Source organism: Helicoverpa zea, chromosome 31 (assembly GCF_022581195.2).
Source record: "Helicoverpa zea isolate HzStark_Cry1AcR chromosome 31, ilHelZeax1.1, whole genome shotgun sequence".
NCBI classification, from domain to species: Eukaryota; Metazoa; Arthropoda; class Insecta; order Lepidoptera; family Noctuidae; genus Helicoverpa; species Helicoverpa zea.
Genome location: NC_061482.1, coordinates 10,313,429 through 10,336,494, shown reverse-complemented (window position 1 = coordinate 10,336,494; position 23,066 = coordinate 10,313,429). Strand labels below are relative to the sequence as shown.

General features: G+C 38.4%; 1 protein-coding gene across 1 annotated transcript in view; it reads left to right on the top strand.

Annotated features, from left to right (window-relative positions):
• Window positions 1-23,066, top strand: part of LOC124644779 (FK506-binding protein 2) — a 46,579-nt gene that overhangs the window by 18,153 nt on the left and 5,360 nt on the right. The window lies entirely within an intron of this gene.

Genomic DNA, 23,066 nt, shown 5'->3' with positions numbered 1-23,066 from the left:
CAAGTAACACACTTCATTTGCTAATAGAGAAACCAGAAGACGCAACCACCGGCCCGCCTTAAGTATCGGAACCACTACATCTAAATTTAGCTCTGCAAAGTGGATACACGGAGTAAAACGCTGTTTACCGTCTGAACAGAAAACACGTTAGGCAATCGACGTGGTTCACGAGCTAGGAACGGGCAGAGCAGAACTTGCGGCAACAGTCGTAAACCCTGCATGTATGTACCGCACAGTAACCGCATCACTCTACTAGAAGAACCACTGTTAAAAATAACTAGAAAAAGGCTTTTGGTAAACCTATTTGGTCTGTTCAAAAGTCACGCGCAGTTTTAGGAATTATTTTTTCGGTGCACCAATATCAAAGACAATAGACATAGGTGCTATTGTTTGCATGCATGTTTAGCATGATTTAGGCTCTCGTACTTACAGAAATAGCCAGAACGCTCACTAAACGTGGTAACTACTTATTAACATCATATTGTCGACCGTCAACTGTCGACGCTTTTGTCGACAATATATTATCTACCTACTTCATCAACCCACATGTAAAAGCAAATTAGGTGCTACAGGAATAACCTATATAAGATATTTATAATCAATAAATAGACCAAGAGCCTGGAAATTTATTCCATGAAATTCGAACTTAGCCTGGAAGTATGTACATTAAATTGAATATTATTTACGTAACTGCACTGAAACTTGTTTCTTACGATTGATAAATATGATCTCAGAATCCAATTAGTGGAAAACTGGGGCTTTGGTTCTAGTCAGATCAGTACTCAGAACTAAATATTAAGTTTCAGCGAAACTGGGACGATTTCAATTCATTTAGCAGAAGCAAATATTACGTTACCTGTCTTTCTCCCAAATATAAAGTTTTCATTTTACGAAAGGTATATTTTTTTTCATTGAAAGAAACAGATATAAGTACCTCTATGATACGAAGTCGTGAATACACTTTCTGCTGTCCTTATATCTGTGACAAGTGTAATCTCTCGGCGTACCAGAAACCGGTCACGATGCGCTCAACCTCCCCCCTCCCCTTCTCCTTGAATTATTAACACGTGCCATCCAAGAAGTTGAACCCAGAATTAAAACTTAAGACCTCGTTCATAATTTCACCTACTTACGGTGTTTCCCAGTTTTATGCTCAATGCTTGCAACACTTGTGTCTTAAACTATTCAAACTAAAGGAGGACCTTATTTGCGTTCTATATGCATTAGTTGTTACCTGTCTTTGGGGATGATCAGAATACCAACAGAAGTGATGGATCCTGGTTGTTACTTAACTTCTTCTTAAAATACCTCTCCACTAGCGAAGGTCGGAAGCCAGCTTTGCTCGTGATCTGAAACGAAGCAGTTTAGCTGCATTCGAGATTCCAGTTCCTTCCCTGATGATTTTCAATTCCCTATGGCCAACGCTAACTTGGCCATCAAGGCTCTATATGACGTGACTAAGAATGTGTCCCAGATATGAAACATTTCGGTGTCTGACGATATTCCAAATTTTCAGTTCTTACCGATACTTGTCACCTGATATAATTTAACATGGACTGTGACAAGACACTGCGAGCAAAATGTCAACGTTACCCTATTAACCTTGGCGGCGAATTAGTTATGTCCGACTCGGTTGTGTTAATAATTAATTCGTGAGCTATGGTTATGGTCACTTGGAAAAAGTTTGCTTTTACATCCTTGGGGACACCTTAGCCCGCTAAGTAATAAGCTACCGCTTTTATGTTATCAGATATTTTACTTGAAATGTAAGTAACTTCTACATATCGGACATACTTCACCATATATAATTGCTTCTCACTATTTAACTCCTCCCGCCGGAGTCGTAAATAAGAAATCTGCACATCCATAGACCCAGAGCTTTCTATTTGAATGCGTACGGCGTAATATTTTACACTTCGATATCTTAAATGCAAGGATGTTTTACGTGCCTCACATTACTCACCTATGTTCGTTCCCAAGATCGCACTTACCTAAATCTACAAAGTACTTGGGCTATATTGGAGCTCAATTTCCTGATCCCGAGTGTATGTATATTATCAAGAAATAAACATCGTGTTTTACATATCGCTACACTAATGCAAAAGCGAGAAGCATAGTTCCGCGATCGCCGGATTGTCAGCGGACACATGTGGCCTCCTCCCTCGCTGAATAATACACGAACGTTATTTGAGGTTGCGATCTTCGCCTGTTTTATTGCGGACGATTGGCTACAAAATTTGGGTCCTTTTGGCGCCCATTTCCCTGTGGTCCTTGATTTAAAAATATAAGTCTGTAAAACAAAAGTTAGGGTAGAATAAAAATGCAAAGGTATCGTTTGAGGAGGCGTCGCTTAAGGCCGATGCCGGCTTGCGACGTTATCCGGTTTGGTGAGTTGCGGCGCGTTTACTAAATGCGGTGGCTGCGTAAATAATTAAGAACACTTTTCCACGCCGCTGCGGGCTCGGTGAACGTCGTCGTCGCGGTACGCCGTCCCTGGCTTGCTTGCACCACAAACGTAACCGCCACAGAACAGACGAGGCCACACTTTTAACTATACACCACGTACGTATCTACGCCATATCAAGGACATCCTTGCCACTCTAGACATGCGTCAAATTATGAAGCAGTGATTAATAAATAAACAGATCTTAAGCATCAAAACAGTCGCGTCTGACGGTATTTGATGTTTTGTAGAGCAATTAAGACTTTTAATCCTTGTCGATGGATTGATCACCAATTAAAATAAGAGAACATTGAGAGTCCGTGTAAAGTTTATCGCCGTCCGTTGCTTCGACATAGATATACCTACAGCGGAGAGTAGATCCAAGGGTGCCTGATCGCTCGAAGGGTTGACGCTCGGTGGATTTTCCACTTTAACAAATATAAACGTCTCGTATTTTCTCGGGCCGCAATAAAAAGTATGCATATTCTTAAACAGGTAAATATCTCAACGTACACGTAAGGTTAAGGGTCGACATTTTTTCAACGTTACGCGTTTCCCTAGCCCTACTAAGTTAACATAAGCCTCTCTTGACAAATGTTTAAGATGAACGGTTATTTTGCACACTGTTTATGTTGTGCATTTTTTTAAAGAATAAGAATGTTCCCTGTTATACGTTAAGCTTATAGAAAGAAGAAATATACTCGTACGCATACAGACAGAAGCTGTTTCAGTAATGAGAAGCGATTTGTCATCTGTTACCTGGTTTTATTACGATGTTTGTTTGTACGCGTATTGTGCCGCCGTGTCGGCGTTTGTGTATCTCATTGATGTATTTGCATTTAACAGTCATTGTTATCATTAGTAATTGAATTCCAATCAGTCGACATTATAATAATATGGATGAATTAAACGTTCGTCATAGTAGTATGCGTAAAACAAATGCGGTAGATTTTTTAACGACTTTCCAAAAAGCCAACCGATGTGAACAATCCTTAATTGTTTGGTTTGGTTGGGTTTATACTTCTCAATGGTGCCATGTCCATCCCCTGAATCTGATGAACATGATCCTGAATCGAGGACAACTTTCGAAAGTTGAAAGCATACATAGGGTAGAAACTTAATACTCAAGAGTACCTACATCTGATAGCATACTGAAAGAAAAGCGAAAAATCTATACTAATATTATAAAGAGGAAAACTTTGTTTGTTTGTTTGTAATGAATAAACTCAAAAACTACTGGATCGATTTTAAATATTCTTTCACCATTAGAAAGCTATATTATCTGCGAGTAACATAGGCTATATTTTATCCCGATGCGGGCAGTAGCTCCCACGGGACGCGGGTGAAACCGTGGGAAAACGGCTAGTAAATAATAAAAATGCATTTAACAAAAAAAAATAATTATAATCAGATTGGTGGCTTCATAGTACGTAGCCATGCGTTAAAGCAAGACTCATCCGCGTCGGCAACCCGCGACACATGTTGACTACAAATTATTTGCTTATGTGCCCCTCTAATATTGTCGACACCAAAACCAACCATGGGGGAAAAATATGGTTACCTTCCGCCATGGTGACTTAATAACGATTGTGTCCTCTAACTTAATTATTACTTGAATGAAGATTGTCTATCTAACATGGGTGATTATTACACATACCTAACCCAAAGAAAATAAAACAAGTCTAATTCACGCGGTATTTTTAAATTCTAAACATAATAAAACTTTTAGATCTATTTAGGTAGAGGTTGTGTCTACTGATAAAGTTTAAATTATAGCAGTTCAAGAACTTCATTAACCGCAAAATTCTTATTTTTTATTTTATTTTAGAACAGAATGTACCGAGACGAGATCGCGCCTTTCAGTTCATCGGTTGATTGATTGGGTAATACCCTTCTGTCCAATAAATATTAAATAAACTAGTGAGCCATTTGTCTGTCTTACTTAGTTACGACGAAATGATATATAACACCGGTGGAAGATGCATCGCTCCTCTGGTTATAGCCGGGTCGTACGTGTTGATGTCGCATTCGACCTGCTAGCCGCTAGCCGCTAGGCAGACCCTACTGCTGAGTCTAGACTTTTGACGACTTTCGACTCTTCCAACTCAGATGTTCAACATTACATAGAGTGTAGCTATATGGTAGGAACAGTAGCCAATTAAGTTTTCTGACAATAACTTACCCTTTCTTAAGCTTGTCAAAACGAACGATACTTCAAGTTTCAAGCCGCGTCCAATAAAAGAATTTTGAAATTCTGTTTTGTTTGGGACAACTTTAATAATATCCGCGGAGATATTTTCTACATGTAGTGCAAGTGCATCTATTGGAACAACGTGCACCAACTGTCCCGGATGTCCTTTACATAATGCCTTGCATCTCTTGATACTTCTGCCAGTTTGTAAAATGCATTCGCTCATAAAAATTCTGTATAACAAGACACTTGTGTCGGTTTAATGTTATTTGTATTTCTGTGTGGATATGAGATTGTAGCAATCAAATCTATTTTGATATTAATAATCTGTATATACAAGCAGCGAATATCTATGTGTAGGTGTTTTGTCCCGGTAAATACCGAGCCAGTACCTATACATAGACAGTAATTTACCATTTTGATTGCGCTGTCCATCCCTGACTATACACATGTACCTATTACCTGTCACAAAATCGAATTTGACCCTTAATTTACTTCACAGCATTGCGCGCTAGCTGCATTTTGATATTAACAGGCATAAAGATGCTATAATTGGGGTTTCTTCAACGAATTTGCTTAAAATATGAACTATTTTAAAAGTTTGAAATATTAATAATATGACATTAAGCCGACTATGTCACAAAATATTTTATAAGCCTCGGAGCGTGTTTTATATCAACGGGGCCGGCAGACTGGCTATTGACTGTCTTATGAAGTCTTTTGACGTCGCGGTAATGCTGTTAGCGGGTAAATGCGGACACAAGGACCATGAAATATCGGAGCCTCGCCGGCTGCGTCACACATTGTTTCAAGTTACGAACCTTCGCGAAACTTGCTGGCTTCGTGTGCATTCATTATTAGGTCTTACGGACCAACCAGCCATTTTCCTCGGAATATAGCTCGTAGCTAGAGGTACCACTCCTAAGAGCAAATAAAATCAAACCTGTTTTGTACTTTCATTTTTAATCCAATACGTTTTATCGTACGTAGACGCTTTGGCTACATTACAGGGAACTAATGGAAAACAAATTTTGCTTTAAACATTTTCATAGTAGGTACCTAGTATAAACGACATTATAAAGACTATTTAGACAATTCGGTTCCACTTCAATAATTCCAATTTATACATTAAGATACCAAAGGACAGGTTATTTTCGAAATTAGCATAAACTTAAAGCGATATTCAATAAACTAACGTTAGCATTGGCTTTTGTTCCTCAAATTGCTATAAGGAACTGACTTCAATTTTCCAAAGATGTCTTCATTTCACGGCAATTTGTGTCCTCGAAATATTGCTTTGTGCAATATTTTTCTGGCGCTGTGATTCAGTTTCTGTGTTGTTGATGCGTATACCGCTTGCCTGGGATCAGTTTTATGTGCAAAAAATTTACAACATTTAAACGTGACAGGATAGCTACTGATTAGTCAAAAGACAAAGCACATAAACGTGTGATACCTATGTATACAATTTACTTAAAACTAAGCTGAGCGTCAACTAGCTACATAATATGTTAAAGAATTCAATTACAAGTAGCAGATGAGCGGTCGTCTTACCTACCTGTCAAATGTAGACGTCTCCAGAAAAATAGTTGCACAATGCCGCAATGTCTCATAACGTGGCAAAAACAAGGTGTGTTGCCGACTATAAATATTAAATTTTCCGTATTCTGCGAGTTTGTCGGATACCACATCTGGTTCACTAACCGGCCTGTTAAAAATTCAGCACCACGTTATCGTAGTCTCAGGCTTTGTCTTCAAACCGATCGCTGGCAGGCTTTGATTATTTTAATTTATGTGTTAAGCAAACAACCTAGAGTCTCAACAAATACCGACCTTTATATATAACTTTTTCTACCAATCTATAAGTAGTTGCATACCTACAGGTATTCTTCTCAACTCCTTCTTGAATGTTCAAACACACCAAGTTAGCTGGAGTGAAATGTGTTGAATCAAAACCTTGCATTAAAGCCCGCTTAAAATTGTATGGATGAATGGAATTTAAGTTGGAAGTTCAGTTAACAGAATTTTGTAAAATTTTCATGCGAAGCGTTCCGTTTCATTAACATGTGAATACGAACTTATTTGACAGAAATTACGTATTAGCAACGTATGATCTAGTTTTTACGTGAAAACCACTATTATATGCCCTCGTACCTAACGACGTAGACATATAATGTAGTATATGTATTAATGGTGGCTTCATTATCGCCTTTTCATTAACTCTATTGTTGTCCGCTGTATCGTTACTGAGGGGTAATTTGATAGTACAAGGTTGATACACCGTGTTTGTTATAACAACCAACATCCCCATTATGTGAACCTAATAGGTTACATAAAATCTCTTTTCCTAAGTACACATAGGTTCACCATGAGATAAAACCGATTGGCTAAGACTCACAAGTTTAAATCAATCTTTAAGAAGTTCTAAAACAAAGCTACAGTTAAAAAGTAGAATAGGAACTTGGGTTTTGGAGACTTGAAATGCAAAATTACCAAAATGACATAGAGTTAATAACCTTTATATACAGTGAACTTAAAATTTCTCTAAAATATGGATTTGAGCAGACACTCGGGCACACACAAGTGAAGATATAACACAAGAGTGGGTACCGTTGGCAACAGCGAGGCACTTGGCATTATAATATACCGGCCAGCAGTGTCACGGACGACTTTCGATGCTATCTATGTTCAGTCGTGAACTTTCTACCAATACTAACCTAGATTATTCATAATGGATAGTCAGTGACTGGCTTTGTTGGGCGAGCGATTATACGCCAGCTACTACTCGGACGTGCAAATATTCAACACAAACACTTTCATTGTTAAACGATTGTCGTAGTTTTTTGTTACCGTTATCCAGTCACATGAACTAGGTTTTCGTCCTTGTTACAATACAATCTTTTATGTCACTTTTTGGAACATATAGGTCTGTGTTTAGTGAAGTATTTTTTTTGGGATATATAGAAGCAATCATTAAAAAATGTAGTAGGCTAGGTTTCAAACATGGGTTCAGACACTTGGCCTTACCTGGCACAGTCAATTCTAGGATCGGTTTGTCTGACACCTTTTTCGTTTATCACCATACTTTTAAAACCTATCTACATATGTCAGCATAAATATTTTTCGGAAGTCTGAGATCTTGTCTAGTAGAAGTAAGCAATAACCGACTTTCAGGATGATTTTAATATAATCAAAAGGTCCCGCTTTCACCGCATCATAATAAATTGTAATACAAGCTTCTATGGCTACCTCATTACAATTAACGATCTCACTGAAATCAAACTCTAATGGTGTCAGAATTTGGTTTTTTGACCTCCTTATTTAATTACCCTGCAACATTTATTACTTTGAATAAAATTATAGATGAAATTGGGAATTCAGTTGCGAATTACACCTACATACAGCATGACTTTATGTTGTCGAACACCGCAATGGTATTTGCTTTGCAGTGAAACAAACAAGTGTTACAAACGAATAATCACGATAAATTCGTATTCGTATCGGCTGTAGTTAACTTTGTGTGCGAATCAACAGTACCCACGCCGGTAACCACGCCAGTAACCACGCCAGTAACCACGCCAGTAACCACGCTAGTAACCACGCCAGTACCCATGCCAGTACCCACGCCTGTAACCACGCCAGTAGATGGCAAACTGTAAGCAGTTGCTATACCTACAGTCTGTGCGATCATGACGTTCAGACAGTACAACGTCAAAGTATCCATATCTCCAAGCTTAGACAATCACCTAATGGACAGTAATCATGTCATCAATAAACTACTTATACGTATATTTATTAGGAAAAACCTACAAGCTACACGTTCTCAAAATACTGTTTTACTACACTATGATAGTGTGGTAAGGAAAGAATCATAAGCTTGACTCTGATCAACGGAAGTAGCTCTACATGTTAAAATTGCTAAAAGAAAGTGGACAAGCGCCGTTTTCAATCGAGACTGAAGTTTTTCATCAGCTTCACCTATCAAAGTGTTCAGTCAAAGAGTGAAGCTCCTTTTTTTTAAACCCTCTACTTTTTCATTTAAGCGCAGGCGAACTGGTGACAAACAAAATAAAAATCGGATCATTTTGAATTTAGTAACGCCTGCCTGAGGGATATACCTAAACGTAAGCCGTCTCTGTAGCGTACCTGGGTACTATTTCTGCGTTAAAATTAGATAAAGATATTGCTTTTGATAAGTTGATGCATTAAACTACTCCTTTAAAAACATAATGCGTCTTCCACAAACCAAACCATTTCTAATCACATGAATCACGCGTATCTAGTCATTTTCGAAGGAGTCGATTTCTACGTCTTAGTTAAAAGTGAGTACAATAACAATTTATCAAGAATAAGATGTATCTCTAGGAGTAAAGTTTATATTTTTGAGATGTGACGAAGTCTACCCTGATAATATTTTATTAAGTGCGGAGTAACGGCACGCTGGGGTGGCGAGGGGGTGTGAAAAATTCAACATCGCCAGCCGCGTTTGGATGCTCTCGTGTAGGACGTGGTATAGGCTTTTTAATATGTATTTTTACGTCTCGACCCATTCAATATATTTATAGATTCGTTACATTCCGTCAACTTGTCTGAGTGTACGTAATAAGAACAATGAATAAAAAACAACTTCCCCACACAGAATCACCTCAGTTTTAGTGGAAAGGTTAAACTTTGGACGTTGCTCATTTTCCTTATAGAGACTACGTAAACAGTTGTAAAACTGCTTTTTAAGGCGTCACTTTAATTTTTATTTTATGAATATCCGCGAATGCTATTAAAAGCTATCTTTTATAATTATGGTTTGAAAACTATTAAATGCGGTTGTAGTCTTAATTGAGAAGTATTTTTATTTTATTTTGCTTATGTAAGTGCAAAATACTACTATGAATAAACTAAAATAAAAATATAGAAAGCTTGGGGTATCGAGTAAGTATAAATATCGTCACCTACTTCGTATTCCATAGAAACAAAATCGCGACGATTGCACTCCAGCCATTATTGTGGTGATATAAATTTCTATGAATAAAATCGCATCTTGAACACGGGACAATCACTGGGGAATACAAAAACGATGCGTAACTGAAACTGGATATAATTGCCAATTTAAAAAAGGAACGTATCGATTAAAAATTGGCTGGCAAAATGTTAGGTACCAGTATTTTTATTCATATCAGTTTAAAAAGTAAACTTTCGATAAAGGAGTATTTATGCATATTACGTGCGCGAGATGACAGCAATGGCAATAAAGTGTAAGTGGTGGCACAGGTTACGGTATGTGGCGTCATCAGGTACTAGTTTGCCTGGACTCTGTACCGCCGCTTTCACCTGAAGAGCTAGTACCTACCGACTATTTCGAAACTATATAACGTTCCGCGAACTAAAGGTTAATAAGAACGGTCCTCACTAACCTGATCAAGCTTTTCTTCAAACTTAGCTTCTAATAAGTAATTTTTACGATAGCGTCCTTATTTTATTTGATTGGATCAAAAAATAGATAGCTGGTTTGTTGATAATAGGTGTAATGTAAGTAATTGACTACAAACTCGTTATAACTATCACATTGTCTCTAGGAGTTACGATTAGCATACGTAAATTAAAGCGATAAAAGTTGTTTTTTAAAGGAAATTACTGCTACGTCAAGAAAAAACATGACGTATACTTAAAAGTAGATATTTAACTAGAATAGAAAAAACATCTGACATCGCCCCTTTTTTGTGTTGCAAGCTTGCAAATTGGATCAATATGTTTTGGCGACCGCATTCACCCAGATATTCATGCCGACGCTAACTACTAAATAATTGAATAAGCAAAATTCATCAAATTACAACGATGACACATATTTCTCCGTACTAGGGCGCAGTCCGAGAATGTATGTTAATTATTATTTGTTTACGTTGCATAATTTAGTTGCATAACATCGGCTGACTGTACCTATGTAAATGTCATGTTAGGTATTTTAACCCACCATCGCTTGCGTTCTTGGAGCGAACAGACGCCAATGATTTTGATCATGCGAACCATATTTGAGGAGACGCGTAAGTATGCTACAGGTGTTTAAGACTTTCGTGTAAATTGATAGACTTACGTTTAGCATGCATATTGAATCACTGATCGAATTAATCAACTGCAGCTAAATAGTTATCCGTCAGCGTCCAGTTGCCAAACTTATTTTTCTCATAGGCCACATAGGTACATGGTTACAAACACCCGGCGGTGGTGTTTTGACCACTTTGGGAATCTCTGGTGAGGTCTAACCCTTTTTTGAACAAAATGCTGGGTGCCACAGCGTTTAAAAGCATTATAAAATATTAGTAAAGCAACTTAATGCTACAAAGTTCCAAGTGCCAAACTTTGCGGCTACCGTGTATTTACACAAATGAGGTCTAAGACATTTTGTATCGATCAAGCGGTTTACGGCTCAAGTGCAGGTTGAAATAAATTACTGAATTCAGTTCTTCTTCTTTGAATTTCTTTCTAGGAATTTGTAGCAGGTAGGTATAATATTTTCACTATTCTATTCTGATCCTAAAATACCTATCTTTTTTTAATGCGAAAGTGGATTTCCTGTCCTGATATAAATAAAGCGTCCTTAGCAAATCAACCTGTGTCCAGAACATCCGGTGACGCGAAAAATAAACTAATCAATACTGAAAGACCATTACTAATTGCGTCTATTCTCAGTAGATATCCGAAAATGTTGTAATTTCTAATAATAAAGACTGTAAGGGGGTTGTGACAAGAAGATGCTCTAAATAAAGATCATGACGAATATAGAGTAGTCGAGCTAAGTTATGTTTACACCCGGTGTGTCGAAATGAGATTACCTTTATTAACAAACTTCCAAAAAGGAAGGATTTCGACTGGTTTTTTCAAGGCTTAACATTTTCTCACGTTTCATGGCTGGCTAATGCTAAGAAGTCGTTATAACAATTAACTACTCAAAATATCACCTTGATAAAGAAGACAATGGTAAAGAAGTGACAGATTAACTTGATAGGTAAAAAAACCAACCAATATGAATGTTATCCTAGTCCCTCACGTATTATACAAAACTTTCTTAAACTTACGACAGCGGAAACTTGGCGACTATTGTTAGGCAATAAGTAATATAATAAAAATGTTATGTACAGTAAAGTTTTCACCGGAACATGGGTGGTTTTCACTACACCTGACCTCTTGTCATATTGCTGCCGTTGTACTTTCACAACAGTTTGATGTTGCTAGCACTCATGTTAGATGGCTTATCAGTTAAGGCATGCTTATAGAAATGTATGACGCAAGCAATTTCACATATGTAAAGCGTAAAACTACGTATACTTGAGACATTTTTCAAAGGATATCCTCAACCAATAACAAACAAGACAACATATTTTTAGAGTACCACGGTAAGGCAGTATGTTTGCGCACATCTCATTTATGTCCTGTGCGTTACGCGTACAAGAAATTCTGTCACTTACCTTTTTTTAAATGATATGCATGTTAAATGTGTGACGTCAGAGCATGAAGTCTCAAATGTTTCCCATTCGACATGACGTCCCCCCTCGGTTCTCTCGACCTCGTATAAATACGTATTCCAGTTCACGTGATGTGAGTGCAAACAGACAGTAAGCCAAACCACGATGGATTTCTTTTGAACAAGCCATTTGCATACATATGGCATCATAATATAATTGATAATGGCCTCGTAAAATATACCTCCTGACTTTCGCGGTTTTAATGACTTATGTATACTTTCTTGACCGTTTGTGCTAGATTTTCTTATATGTAACGTACATGTCAATTACTAGCTGTTTTCCCGCGGTTTGACTCGTGTCCCGTGGGGACTCCTACCCGTACCGGGATAAAATATAACCTGTGTTACTTGGGAAGAGTGTAGCTTTTCTACACTCTCCTCCTACGAGTGTAGCTACAAACAAAAAAATCCACAAACCTCTTTATTATATTATAGCATAGACTAGCACAGATTATTCAATATGTTTTCAATTACCTACATACATTGTTGCATCTTTTCCCCTTTACATCTCGCATGCGAGGTATTATAGATTAAAGTACTGGTACCTTTGGGATTCTGGCGTAGAACTAGAACTCTAAGCAAGCACATGTAAGCCCTTTAAGACAACTTTAATACAATGTAATAGTGACACATAACCGGCCGTATTACCTGTAGGCATGCGCTGTAAAAATGCACCTAGGGATAATCCCACTTTGCAGCACTATTGCAAAACATGTGAACAAAATAAAAATATACTATTGCTTAGCAATGGTCGAAATAATGTAGTTTATGTACTTGAAAGGCAATTAACTTACCTGACCCCGGAAAATAATTTACCCATTTAATAAATTATCCGGTCATCTTAAGTACATTGTTGCAGTATTAGAACACCCTATCTCTTGTCAAATAACTTAATACGGCATTAGAAGTTCACACAATGAATTCGACGGACCTGACTGATACCTACAGCGGTAACCCTTCTGGCTGCAATTGCATTTATGGATCATACTGTGAGCATGAATGGGAAGCCCTATTGAAGTTTTTATTACTGAATATTTTCAATTAACAGTTAAAAGGATGTAATCCTTTCCGAATTTGTCGTGAGACAAATGGGTTGGGAATAGTGTTGTAAACTGACGGTCACATACGATAAGTGACCGTCAATTAATATTAAATGACCGGTCACATTGGACATTTATTGTCAGACTGGTCAGATATATTAAATAAGTATTTTTTACTTGGTACAATTATTATTTTCGTCTCAAGCAAATTAAAAACATTATGAATGTGAAATAATACCTATAATTGCCTTTCTAAACCAACATAGTGCATAGATAACCTTTTAAAAAGATAGACTCTCAAGTACGTATTTATTTTTATTGATGTATACTGACAAATCATTAATCATAGAGTGTCGGCGAAATCTTTTTTTTTTTTATCGACGTTAAAAATCATCAAATGACCCCTCCCGCTGTGGGTTAGCAGCGGTGAGGGAGTGTCAGACTCTTACTGACTAAAAACCGTCGTGTTCCGTCGTAGGCCTTTTATGTACCAGAGCCGCGGTAACTCTTTCGAACAACCCGCAGCCCCGGCAGGCCTTGGCCCAACTGGGCCCCTCTGGGGTTGCTGACATCTCTTTGAGGAGCACGTGTCGACACGGGTCTGTCGTCTAAGTAGACAGAGGGACGATGAGCCACCGGAACTCACCGCCCACAGACCCACACCTACGGTGGCCGGGAGTCATCTCGCGACACCCGGCGCCCGTGGTGTCTACCTGGTCCAGCACGGCGGCTGGGATGAGAGGTGCGAACTCTCTGGCGTTCCGCCTCCTCCTTCTCGAGCATGATTGCTTCGCAGAAGGAGGCGACGGCATCCCATTCCCTCTCGCCCCGGACCATGGCTTGGATCAGGGCCGGACGCGAGAGGTCGCCGCCGCCTAAAGCCTCGACGAGGACCCAGCGGTGCCCTTCCCATGCGGGGCACACCTGGACTGTGTGGTCCACCGTGCCCTCGGGGCTGTCCGCACAGTGGTGACACCCGGGCGCCTCCTCACGACCGATTCGGTACAGGTACCTCCCGAAACAACCGTGTCCGGTGAGGACCTGCGTCATGCGGTACGTGAGGGCGCCATGACTCCTCCCGAGCCACTCCTCAAAGAGGGGACTTACCGCCACGATGGTGGCGTGCCCTGCACTGGGTTGCGACAGTCGCTCCCTCCAGGCCACCATGAGATCTCGCCGGAGCTCCGCCCGCTGCGCGACAACTTGCCGCGGCAGCGGAGTTTCCCCCCGGCGCAGTGTCTCCTCGCGCCAGTCGTACAGGCGCAAGAAGACTCTCGCCTCCAGATCCCACGGTGGCAGTCCAGCAAGTAGGCCAGCTGCTTCGCGGGAGATCGTACGGTACCCCCGGATTAGCCTAATGGCTATCACCTTTTGGGGCACGTTCAGGTAGTGTACAGCACGCGGCCGTACCGAACGTGCCGAACGTACCGGGGCCCCGTAAAGGGCCATGGACCGCATGACCCCCGCGTAGAGTTTACGGCAGGGGGCGTTTGGGCCTCCCAGATTGGGCAGGAGCCGTTTGAAGGCAGCACCTGCCTTCTCCAGTTTGGGGCCCAAACATCGGAAATGCTCAACGAAGTTCCACCGGCTGTCGAGGACGAGTCCTAGGTACTTCATCGCCCTCTCGACGCCGATGGGAACCCCCCCCCCCCCCACCGTGACTTGGGAGCCTGAAGGTGGCGCGTTCCGAAGCCCATGAAAGCACATGGCCTCGGATTTGTGCAAGGTCACCTCCAGGCCCAGCAGCTAGATCCTCTCGATGATCGTCGCAACCCCGCGCGTCATTATCTCGGCCGCCTCCTGGTGCGACCTCCCTTGTGCCAGAACCAACGTGTCGTCAGCGTAGCAGACATCGCTGACGCCGCTAGGGAGGTCGGCGCGCAGCACCTAGTCGTAGCCGATGTTCCACAAGAGCGGCCCAGAACCGACCCCTGCGGAACACCGCACGACATCTACCGCCGGGCGAAATCTTATCTTAAAGATCGATGAATGACATTTGGTTACCTTCGATGATTCTAAAACTTCCGTAGTTTTATAAAATAAAGAAAGAAAAAACGTTTATTTCTAATAAATTCTATTTTTAAACAAAAAACAAGTGCGAGTCGGACTCGTGCACGAAGGGTTCCGTAAATTACAGTTAAATCAACCTATCTCAAAAACTATAAGAGATACTTTGATCAACCCAAAAATCGTTGAAAGAGTTAATTAGCATGCATCACCTCTATTTTTTTTAGAATTTTATACCCCGTAGTTATAAAAATAGAGGGGGGGGGACATACTTTTTACGACTTTGAGAGCTGATATCTCAAAAACCGTTCACTTTAGGAAAAATGTTTTTTAGAAAACTTTATATCATTTTAAAAGACCTTTCCATTGATACCCCACACGGGTATGTACATCGAAAAAAAAAAATTCATCCCTCAGTTACATGTATGGGGGGCCCCACCCCCAATTCTTTTTTTTACTATTTAGTGTCATATTTTTGTAGCGGTTCATACAACACATATTCCCATCAAATTTCATCACTGTAGTACTTATAGTTTCCGAGTAAATCGGCTGTGACAGACGGACAGACGGACAGACGGACAGACGGACATGACGAAACTATAAGGGTTCCGTTTTTGCCATTTTGGCTACGGAACCCTAAAAACGATTCTGACGTTGCTGACAATAAATGACAATAAGTGACCGGTCAAATTGGATAAATGTCCAATATGCTCGGTCAGATTAATCGGTCACATATAACGTGACGGTCACTTTACATCTCTAGTTGGGAATTTTAAAGGCCCCGTACTTTGATATTGAAAACCACGAGCTGCTAAAGCCCAAAAGCAGCTTTGTATAATGGATTGAAATTAAAATATTTTCAAAAGAGAGATTACCGAGTATGTTATTAAAATAGTGGCTTTATGGATAGGTATTGCGGGAACAGGATACAGGATTAAATGAACGCAATTTGCCATAACTCTGGGGCAGTGTTACTAATTAGGATATTGTTTTCAACTTTCCAATTAATAAAGAAACGATATCTATATTAAATGAATAACCTGAATTCAGTGGAATTCTTCAATGATAATTTTATCGAAATTAGTTGTTTGGTTTTAAAGCGGTAGTAGGAATGTTAGAAATGTGATAGATTCCCAGTAGCAGCCGCGAGCGCCTGCACTGCTGACTATCTCATTATAAATCCAATGAGATCAGTTTATACAAATATAGTGCTTGGATCTGATCAGTACCTAGTGTTATAATCTATACTAATATTATAAAGAGGAAAACTTTGTTTGTTTGTTTGGTTGTAATGAATAGACTCAAAAACTACTGGACCGTTTTTAAAAATTCTTTCACCATTCGAAAGCTACATTATCCACGAGTAACATAGGCTATATTTTATCCCGGCATGTATATGGGCAGTAGTTACCATGGAACGCGGGTAAAACCGCGGAAAAACGGCTAGTAGTACATAAAGTGCTATACGATTTTCAAAGTCATACTGTGGGTAAAAAGGACGAAATCATCTTCATATCAGCATTTTGCTGTCCACTAATGGAAGTAGGCCTCATTCTAAAGCAAAAGGCTAAAATAACTTTTGAACAAGTACCTATAGGTATTTTATCAAAACAATAATAGATTTAACTTATAAAAGTGAAATACACCTTTTTAGTTGTAGTTTCCAACTTGTCCAGAATGTAAAGCAATTAGTGAAACCTAAAAGCCAACTAAGTTTTCAGTCAAAGACAACTTGCATTCGTTTTTAAGTTCACCCTTATTGAGGGGGGGGGGGGTATTAACCCAGGCGCACTATTCCCACCGTGTATGAGCTAGAGAGTGTTTCCATTATGGCTAAATGCACCAGTGCCCCATTCGTTAAAATCGGCTTAGCTGTTTAGGATTTGGGTGTTTAGTGATGTGGGTTCATATTACCTGACTACATTGTTATGAGCAAGCATTATTTTGAAGCAGCAGTCAAAATTACGGTGGTTCATTAATCCCTCACTTCACTTCAGAATAACCGATTTCTGATTTGGAACTCCCGGTTTCGAAATTCGTATTAATTCTTTGCATCACACTAAAGAACGTATTTTTTCTTCGATTGTTAAGGATTAGCATATTATAAGAAACACCGGTAAAATAAACTTGCAGCACTTTTACGCCATTAGCCTCCTTTTGAGTTTTCCTGCTGTCTGTAGGAGCCTATGTTTTATATTTTGCTCGTGCTTGGCAGTGTTGGTTAGCATACGCATGGCCTGAACTGCACACTCAAATTTGAATGCAGACTGCCGACTGGCTTTTGTTTTCAACGGACATCAGAATCCAGTTAGTTAGAAAACCGGCAGCAAAGCCGGTAAGTTGTTTTAAAAATAAAAAGAGACCAACAAATAAGGTATTTTATTTTCACAAAATACTCACGAAATATGCATTTTATAGACAATGTGATCCCAGATAATAGATCAGAAAAGCTAATGAAGTCAATAAAAAGTCATAAAAAACTGAACAGCAGCAGAAATTGCCATAATGTGCCACGTTGTCAGTTATTACCGTCGTAACTTTGTGAAGCGGTCAATTAATAGCTGCTCACATTTCTACGACTATCGGTGTTAATTCATTATTAGCAACAGCTAAGATGAAAAAAAAAAACGAAAGCATCGATCATACGACGATTTCTGATACCTCCTTCTTTTGATTTGCAATTTTCCGCTACATTCGACTTCCTGCTAATTTAAAGAAAGTTTTCAAAGAAGCATAATTTACGTATTAATTGTCATGTGAAACCTATATACTTTCACAAATCATTGTGATTCATATAAATAACGTGGGAATGCATCAAACACCTGTACTTAATGCTAGGTACCATTTATGTGCGGCGCCGACGATTTCACTAACAAGTCCGTGACGCAACGCAGTATGTAATTTATCTACAAACAAAATACCTTCCAGAATTGCATAGATATGATGTTACTTGAAATAACTTTAAAATTTTATGGTAATTTGACTATATCTTTATGTCATAACATGCATAATAAGACCCCTTTACTTTTAAAAGATATTTTTTTATTTATAAATAACTTTTTACATAATCTTAATAATAAAATTATATACACCTATTTATCTAACTTATTACCTACTATGTACACTAACTATAAATATTTAAAAAATTGCATCAAAAACTCCTCATCGCTGCCCACCGTACCAAGTGTACCCAAGAGGCTGGCAGCATTGCCACGTTGGATGGCAATGCTTACTTTTTGACCAAAATAAAAACCAGCCTTTGGGTCACTTGAAGTGTCAGCAAGTCGCTTTCGCTTTTAAAAGGCAAAATAATCAAAAAGTGGAGATCTAAATCTGAAGAGGGATGCTCGTTTAGGTAGCTGTTCGTATCTTATCCAAATGAGTAACTTTCGTCTTATTATTAGTAGGATTCAAACCATTGCTCAAATGAAACCTTAGATAAATTATTGCGCAGGAAATGACTGTTTGCAGTAAGTAGGCGAGGGGTCTAACTGATGTCAAGTGTTGGCCACCTATCTCGGTCTAGTTAGCTCTGCTATCGCCGGCCTACGCTACTTTAGTTTTCTTAACTCCTGCAAGTACCCGGGCAGTGGCATCAGCCCTACATATTTTTGTAGCAATAAACAAATGAATGGCTTATTTATTTTTCAAATTCCCTGGAATCAAGGACAACTAATATTTCTCTACAAATATCGTCTCTTAATTTTCCTAGAAATTGGCATTATTTTAAAATAAGTAAGTACTCACCTTCTATTTCCTACTTAATAAACTTTATGAACACAAAAACCTCAATGTTTTTTGCTTTCGAATTTGAAAGACTCTTTCAGTGCACTGTTGAAAAGTTTCCAACAATAGCAGATGAACTAAAAATTACAAGTTCTTGATAAAAATGCTTTTATTTGGAAAATAAAATTGAAGTTGTTTGTAAGCTTTGGAGGAAAGTCTTTCTGTTATTTATTTGAAAATCTAGGAAATACACACATACTCCATTTTTTTTTTAATTCTCTCAAAGCTCTAGCTCTAGCTCTTCCAGGTCGACATTTAAACAAAAATCGATTGATACGAGTTGCTTGTATAAAATTCTACATCCTTGTTCACGAAAACGTAAGTATAAATGAAAGTTGTTTAACAAGATGGGCGGAACAAACATAGTAGGCACCTTGAGAATCATAACACTACCGTAGTGTATTGTCTTTACATTCGCATTTTATTTCCGCAAAACATACGCCATTGTAGCGCACTCCGGCGGTAAACAAGCTTCAATTAGTTAGGGATAACTCACAAATTGTGCCTAATGCCATCAAACATTAGCTAGATTGAAATGCTGCACAGGATGCCTATGTAGCAGTTACTGGATTAACCATTTCGACAGGGTAGACATTTTTAAGTTAGTGCTTTGAGCTTGAGGTACTAAGGTCATAGGTTGACGTTATTATTTATGTAGATGACACGATACCAAGTGCGTCATAATCTTTGAAATAGAAAGTTGGTTGAGAAATAAGGAAACTTGCACTTCGGTAAATGGTTGTGAAATATTACACAGAACGAAGTCTCATTGGTGAAATATGTGGTATTAAACTATCTGTTCGAGGCAGAAGAGGGTCAAACGTTAGTCAAGAGTTAGTCATTGACCGCACACACGTAAACATATTTCTTCACCAATAACCGTTATTTGCACAATTCCAAGTATTTGTTACGGAGTTACCTTTACTTTGCGAATGGAATTTCTAACTATGAAATTAAATATTTACAGCCCTACTAAAAAAACTTAAACATCTATTGAACACCACACAAAAAGTGTGGCTGCAAAACGGACCTTATTTCAACGTCATATTTTTAGACAAGTGTTCAACAGACATTTGAAAGTTTTTGTGGTAATCCATGTCCATGTATCATATAATCCATGGTGAAATGAGTACCTATTAGTTCGTAAATAAGCCTAAATCTGATTCGATATCAGTTCAGCTAGCTGCTGACTCTAGGCTGTCACATTGGGTTGCGGCTCGAACGTGAGCCCCTATTGGTGGCATAATCAGGTAACACCTAAATGGAATTTTGTTGGCACACGTTGAAAGATATCACTAGACATCTGATTATGAGTAAGTTTGCATGTTTGTTTACTTTTACAGGGTTAAAATTCTACAGCGTTAATAAATAATAAATAGATCCGGTATTTTTTCTGTGAACTGAACTGTGCACGGGATATTTATTTTGACCGATATGAATGCTAACCCTAGCATATTCATAAGCTGACAAAATAAACGTGAAATCAAAACAATACCTCCATAAATATCTACTATTTTACTAGGTTGTGTACCTATTTTGTGCATATTTCACCACGTTTTGCATGGTGTAGATTTTCCAGCGTACATTGGCATTTGATAGTCTAATTAAATAATCCGATGTCTTAGTACCACAAACACATTGCTTTCGCGTTGGCGTTATAATTTATTTGGCCCTATATTACCTATGCATGTACTGAATTAATTACGACTAGGTACTTTATGCATGGATACGTATATTAGCTATCCCACTACTTACAAAGTTTCTTTTTTAATAATTGGTTTCGGCTATTAATCTATACTATATAATATATGAAGAGGAAAGATTTGTTGTTCGTTTGAATACTACTAAAACAATTTGAATATTTTTTGCAATACTAGTAAGTAAGCTACACTATCTGCGCTGAACATGGGCTGTGTTTTATCCGGGTACGGGAAGAAGATTCCCCGGGACGCGGTTGAAACCGCGAAGAACAGATGATGGCTTACAAATCCCTGATTTCACATAGATTTTTAAGCATCTTCATTAAAACAACAAGACTTTTAAATACACCGATAACTGTAATTTTGATAACCATAAAGTGTTTCAATAATTAAAGCTGACGTAAAATTAAGAGAACGAAAGTACACAATTCGATACAGAATTACTTATGTAGATTGATGTCGGCGAATGTACGAGATTTCATTTGCAACTCGTATATAATGACAGAGGATGGTTTAGTCGCATAGGTTTATAATTCTAACTGTACTTACCCATGAACTTGACAAAATATTATATTACCGCAGACACTCGATAAACAGCAATTGTAGAAATACCTATGTAGTTTTTATTGTAGGTACCTATTAATGTTTTCCCATAAAACACTGTTACGCTCATCTGGAATTGCATATTTTCAGCAACGTTCGAAGCAATTTAATTGGTTTCGCAAAAAAAGAACTTTAAAATATTAATATTTTTCGGTAAACGATTTTTAATTGGGAAACTTTTAATTGTTTATTCAAAGGAACTCAGAAATAATTTGGAATGATTCGTACTACATTAATTTAAACATTCTGAATGAATGAATTACACTGGTCAGTTGTAGCGTGAAAGCAACATGAGTGTCATTATATTATATTAAATAAAAGCCATTGCTGAAAGCGTGCTGTATCAACACAAAGTAACTTGAAACCATTAACTATAAAAAAGAAAATAAGACTGTCTGCGTACATAAGCTAAAGGTATTATTGTGTACCGAATGCACCCGTTATAAGGAGACACGGGCTTTTAACATGCGGTCTTAAACAGATCCTATTAACTGCTCGTCTTCGAAATTCAAAGAGATGCAGTTCTCTTTCAAACACTAATTAATTAAGCAAATCGCATCTGAATACACTAATTAAAAATAATGTTATAATACCGATAGGTACATGACGTACTACCTCGTAAACCGTGATAAACCGTAATGGATGTACCAAACTGGACTTGCGAACAAAGGCCTATGGAATAGTGTTGTTCTACCGGCCGATTTATCTGATACTCCGGTCACATTGGCCGAATATATCATGGATAATTCGCTACGGCAACGTTAAATGTAATACGTGTAGTGTAGAGGAGATTGGGTAACAGTGAATCACATTTTTAAAAGAAGTTTTACTCTGAAGCTGACGGAAAAATATAACATCTCTGAAATTAAATAACGATGAAAATGATGTGACAAACTAATGGACGAACATAAAATTACCTACGATGTCAATATTGGACCTGTAATGCAGATTTTTTTGTCTGCATGAATGCAACACTTTTTAAGTTATTGTAGGTGCCTAAATTAATTATCCACTGTGACCCAGTCACCCCTAGTTTCACCCCTGGATAAAATATAATAGATCTCTTGTTAATAAGTTGAGCTTTTAGACTTGTAGATTTCTGAAACTTGTGAAAAAAGTCGATTAATGTAGGTACTCAGAAGCAGTTTGGTGCTGAACTTGGTATTGTGTGTTCGTAACTATCTAACTGTGATCAAACAACTTAATTCCAATATTTGATTGATGTCATAGGATTGTTAGATTGTAAAATTATTTAGAGCAGAAAGAAGAGTTTAAAATCCGTCACTCCAAAATTATATTGTAGTCTGTACAACACACAACGCCATCTAGTGGCGAATAGCGAAGTTTTCTCCGTGTCTTTCTGCACACACCTAAGCTACATACTTCTACCAGCTTCTACTATCCAATACCAGAGGGAACTAATGACGATCTAAACTTAACAAAAGAAAGCTGACTATACTATATCTTTACTTTCTAGTTTCATTGAAAAAAAAAATGATACTATTCATTTTTATTTAATCCCAAGTATGTAGCTATGTAAGGGGTCGTTGAGCACGTGGATACTCCCTGAGCCATTAAGGTGTAGCAGATTTGGCTATGAGTGCTACGAGCGAGCTACGCAGCTCAAGCAAATTCACTTCATGTAGGTAGAATGCCTTCCGTAACTCCATAATCCACTCTACGAGGGCGCTTTGTAGGCAGGGGCTACGAACGTGCTACGCAGCCCTTTACAATGCTTTTATCAGAGTTTAGTTTACCAGACCATACGTGATTAGAGTACAGT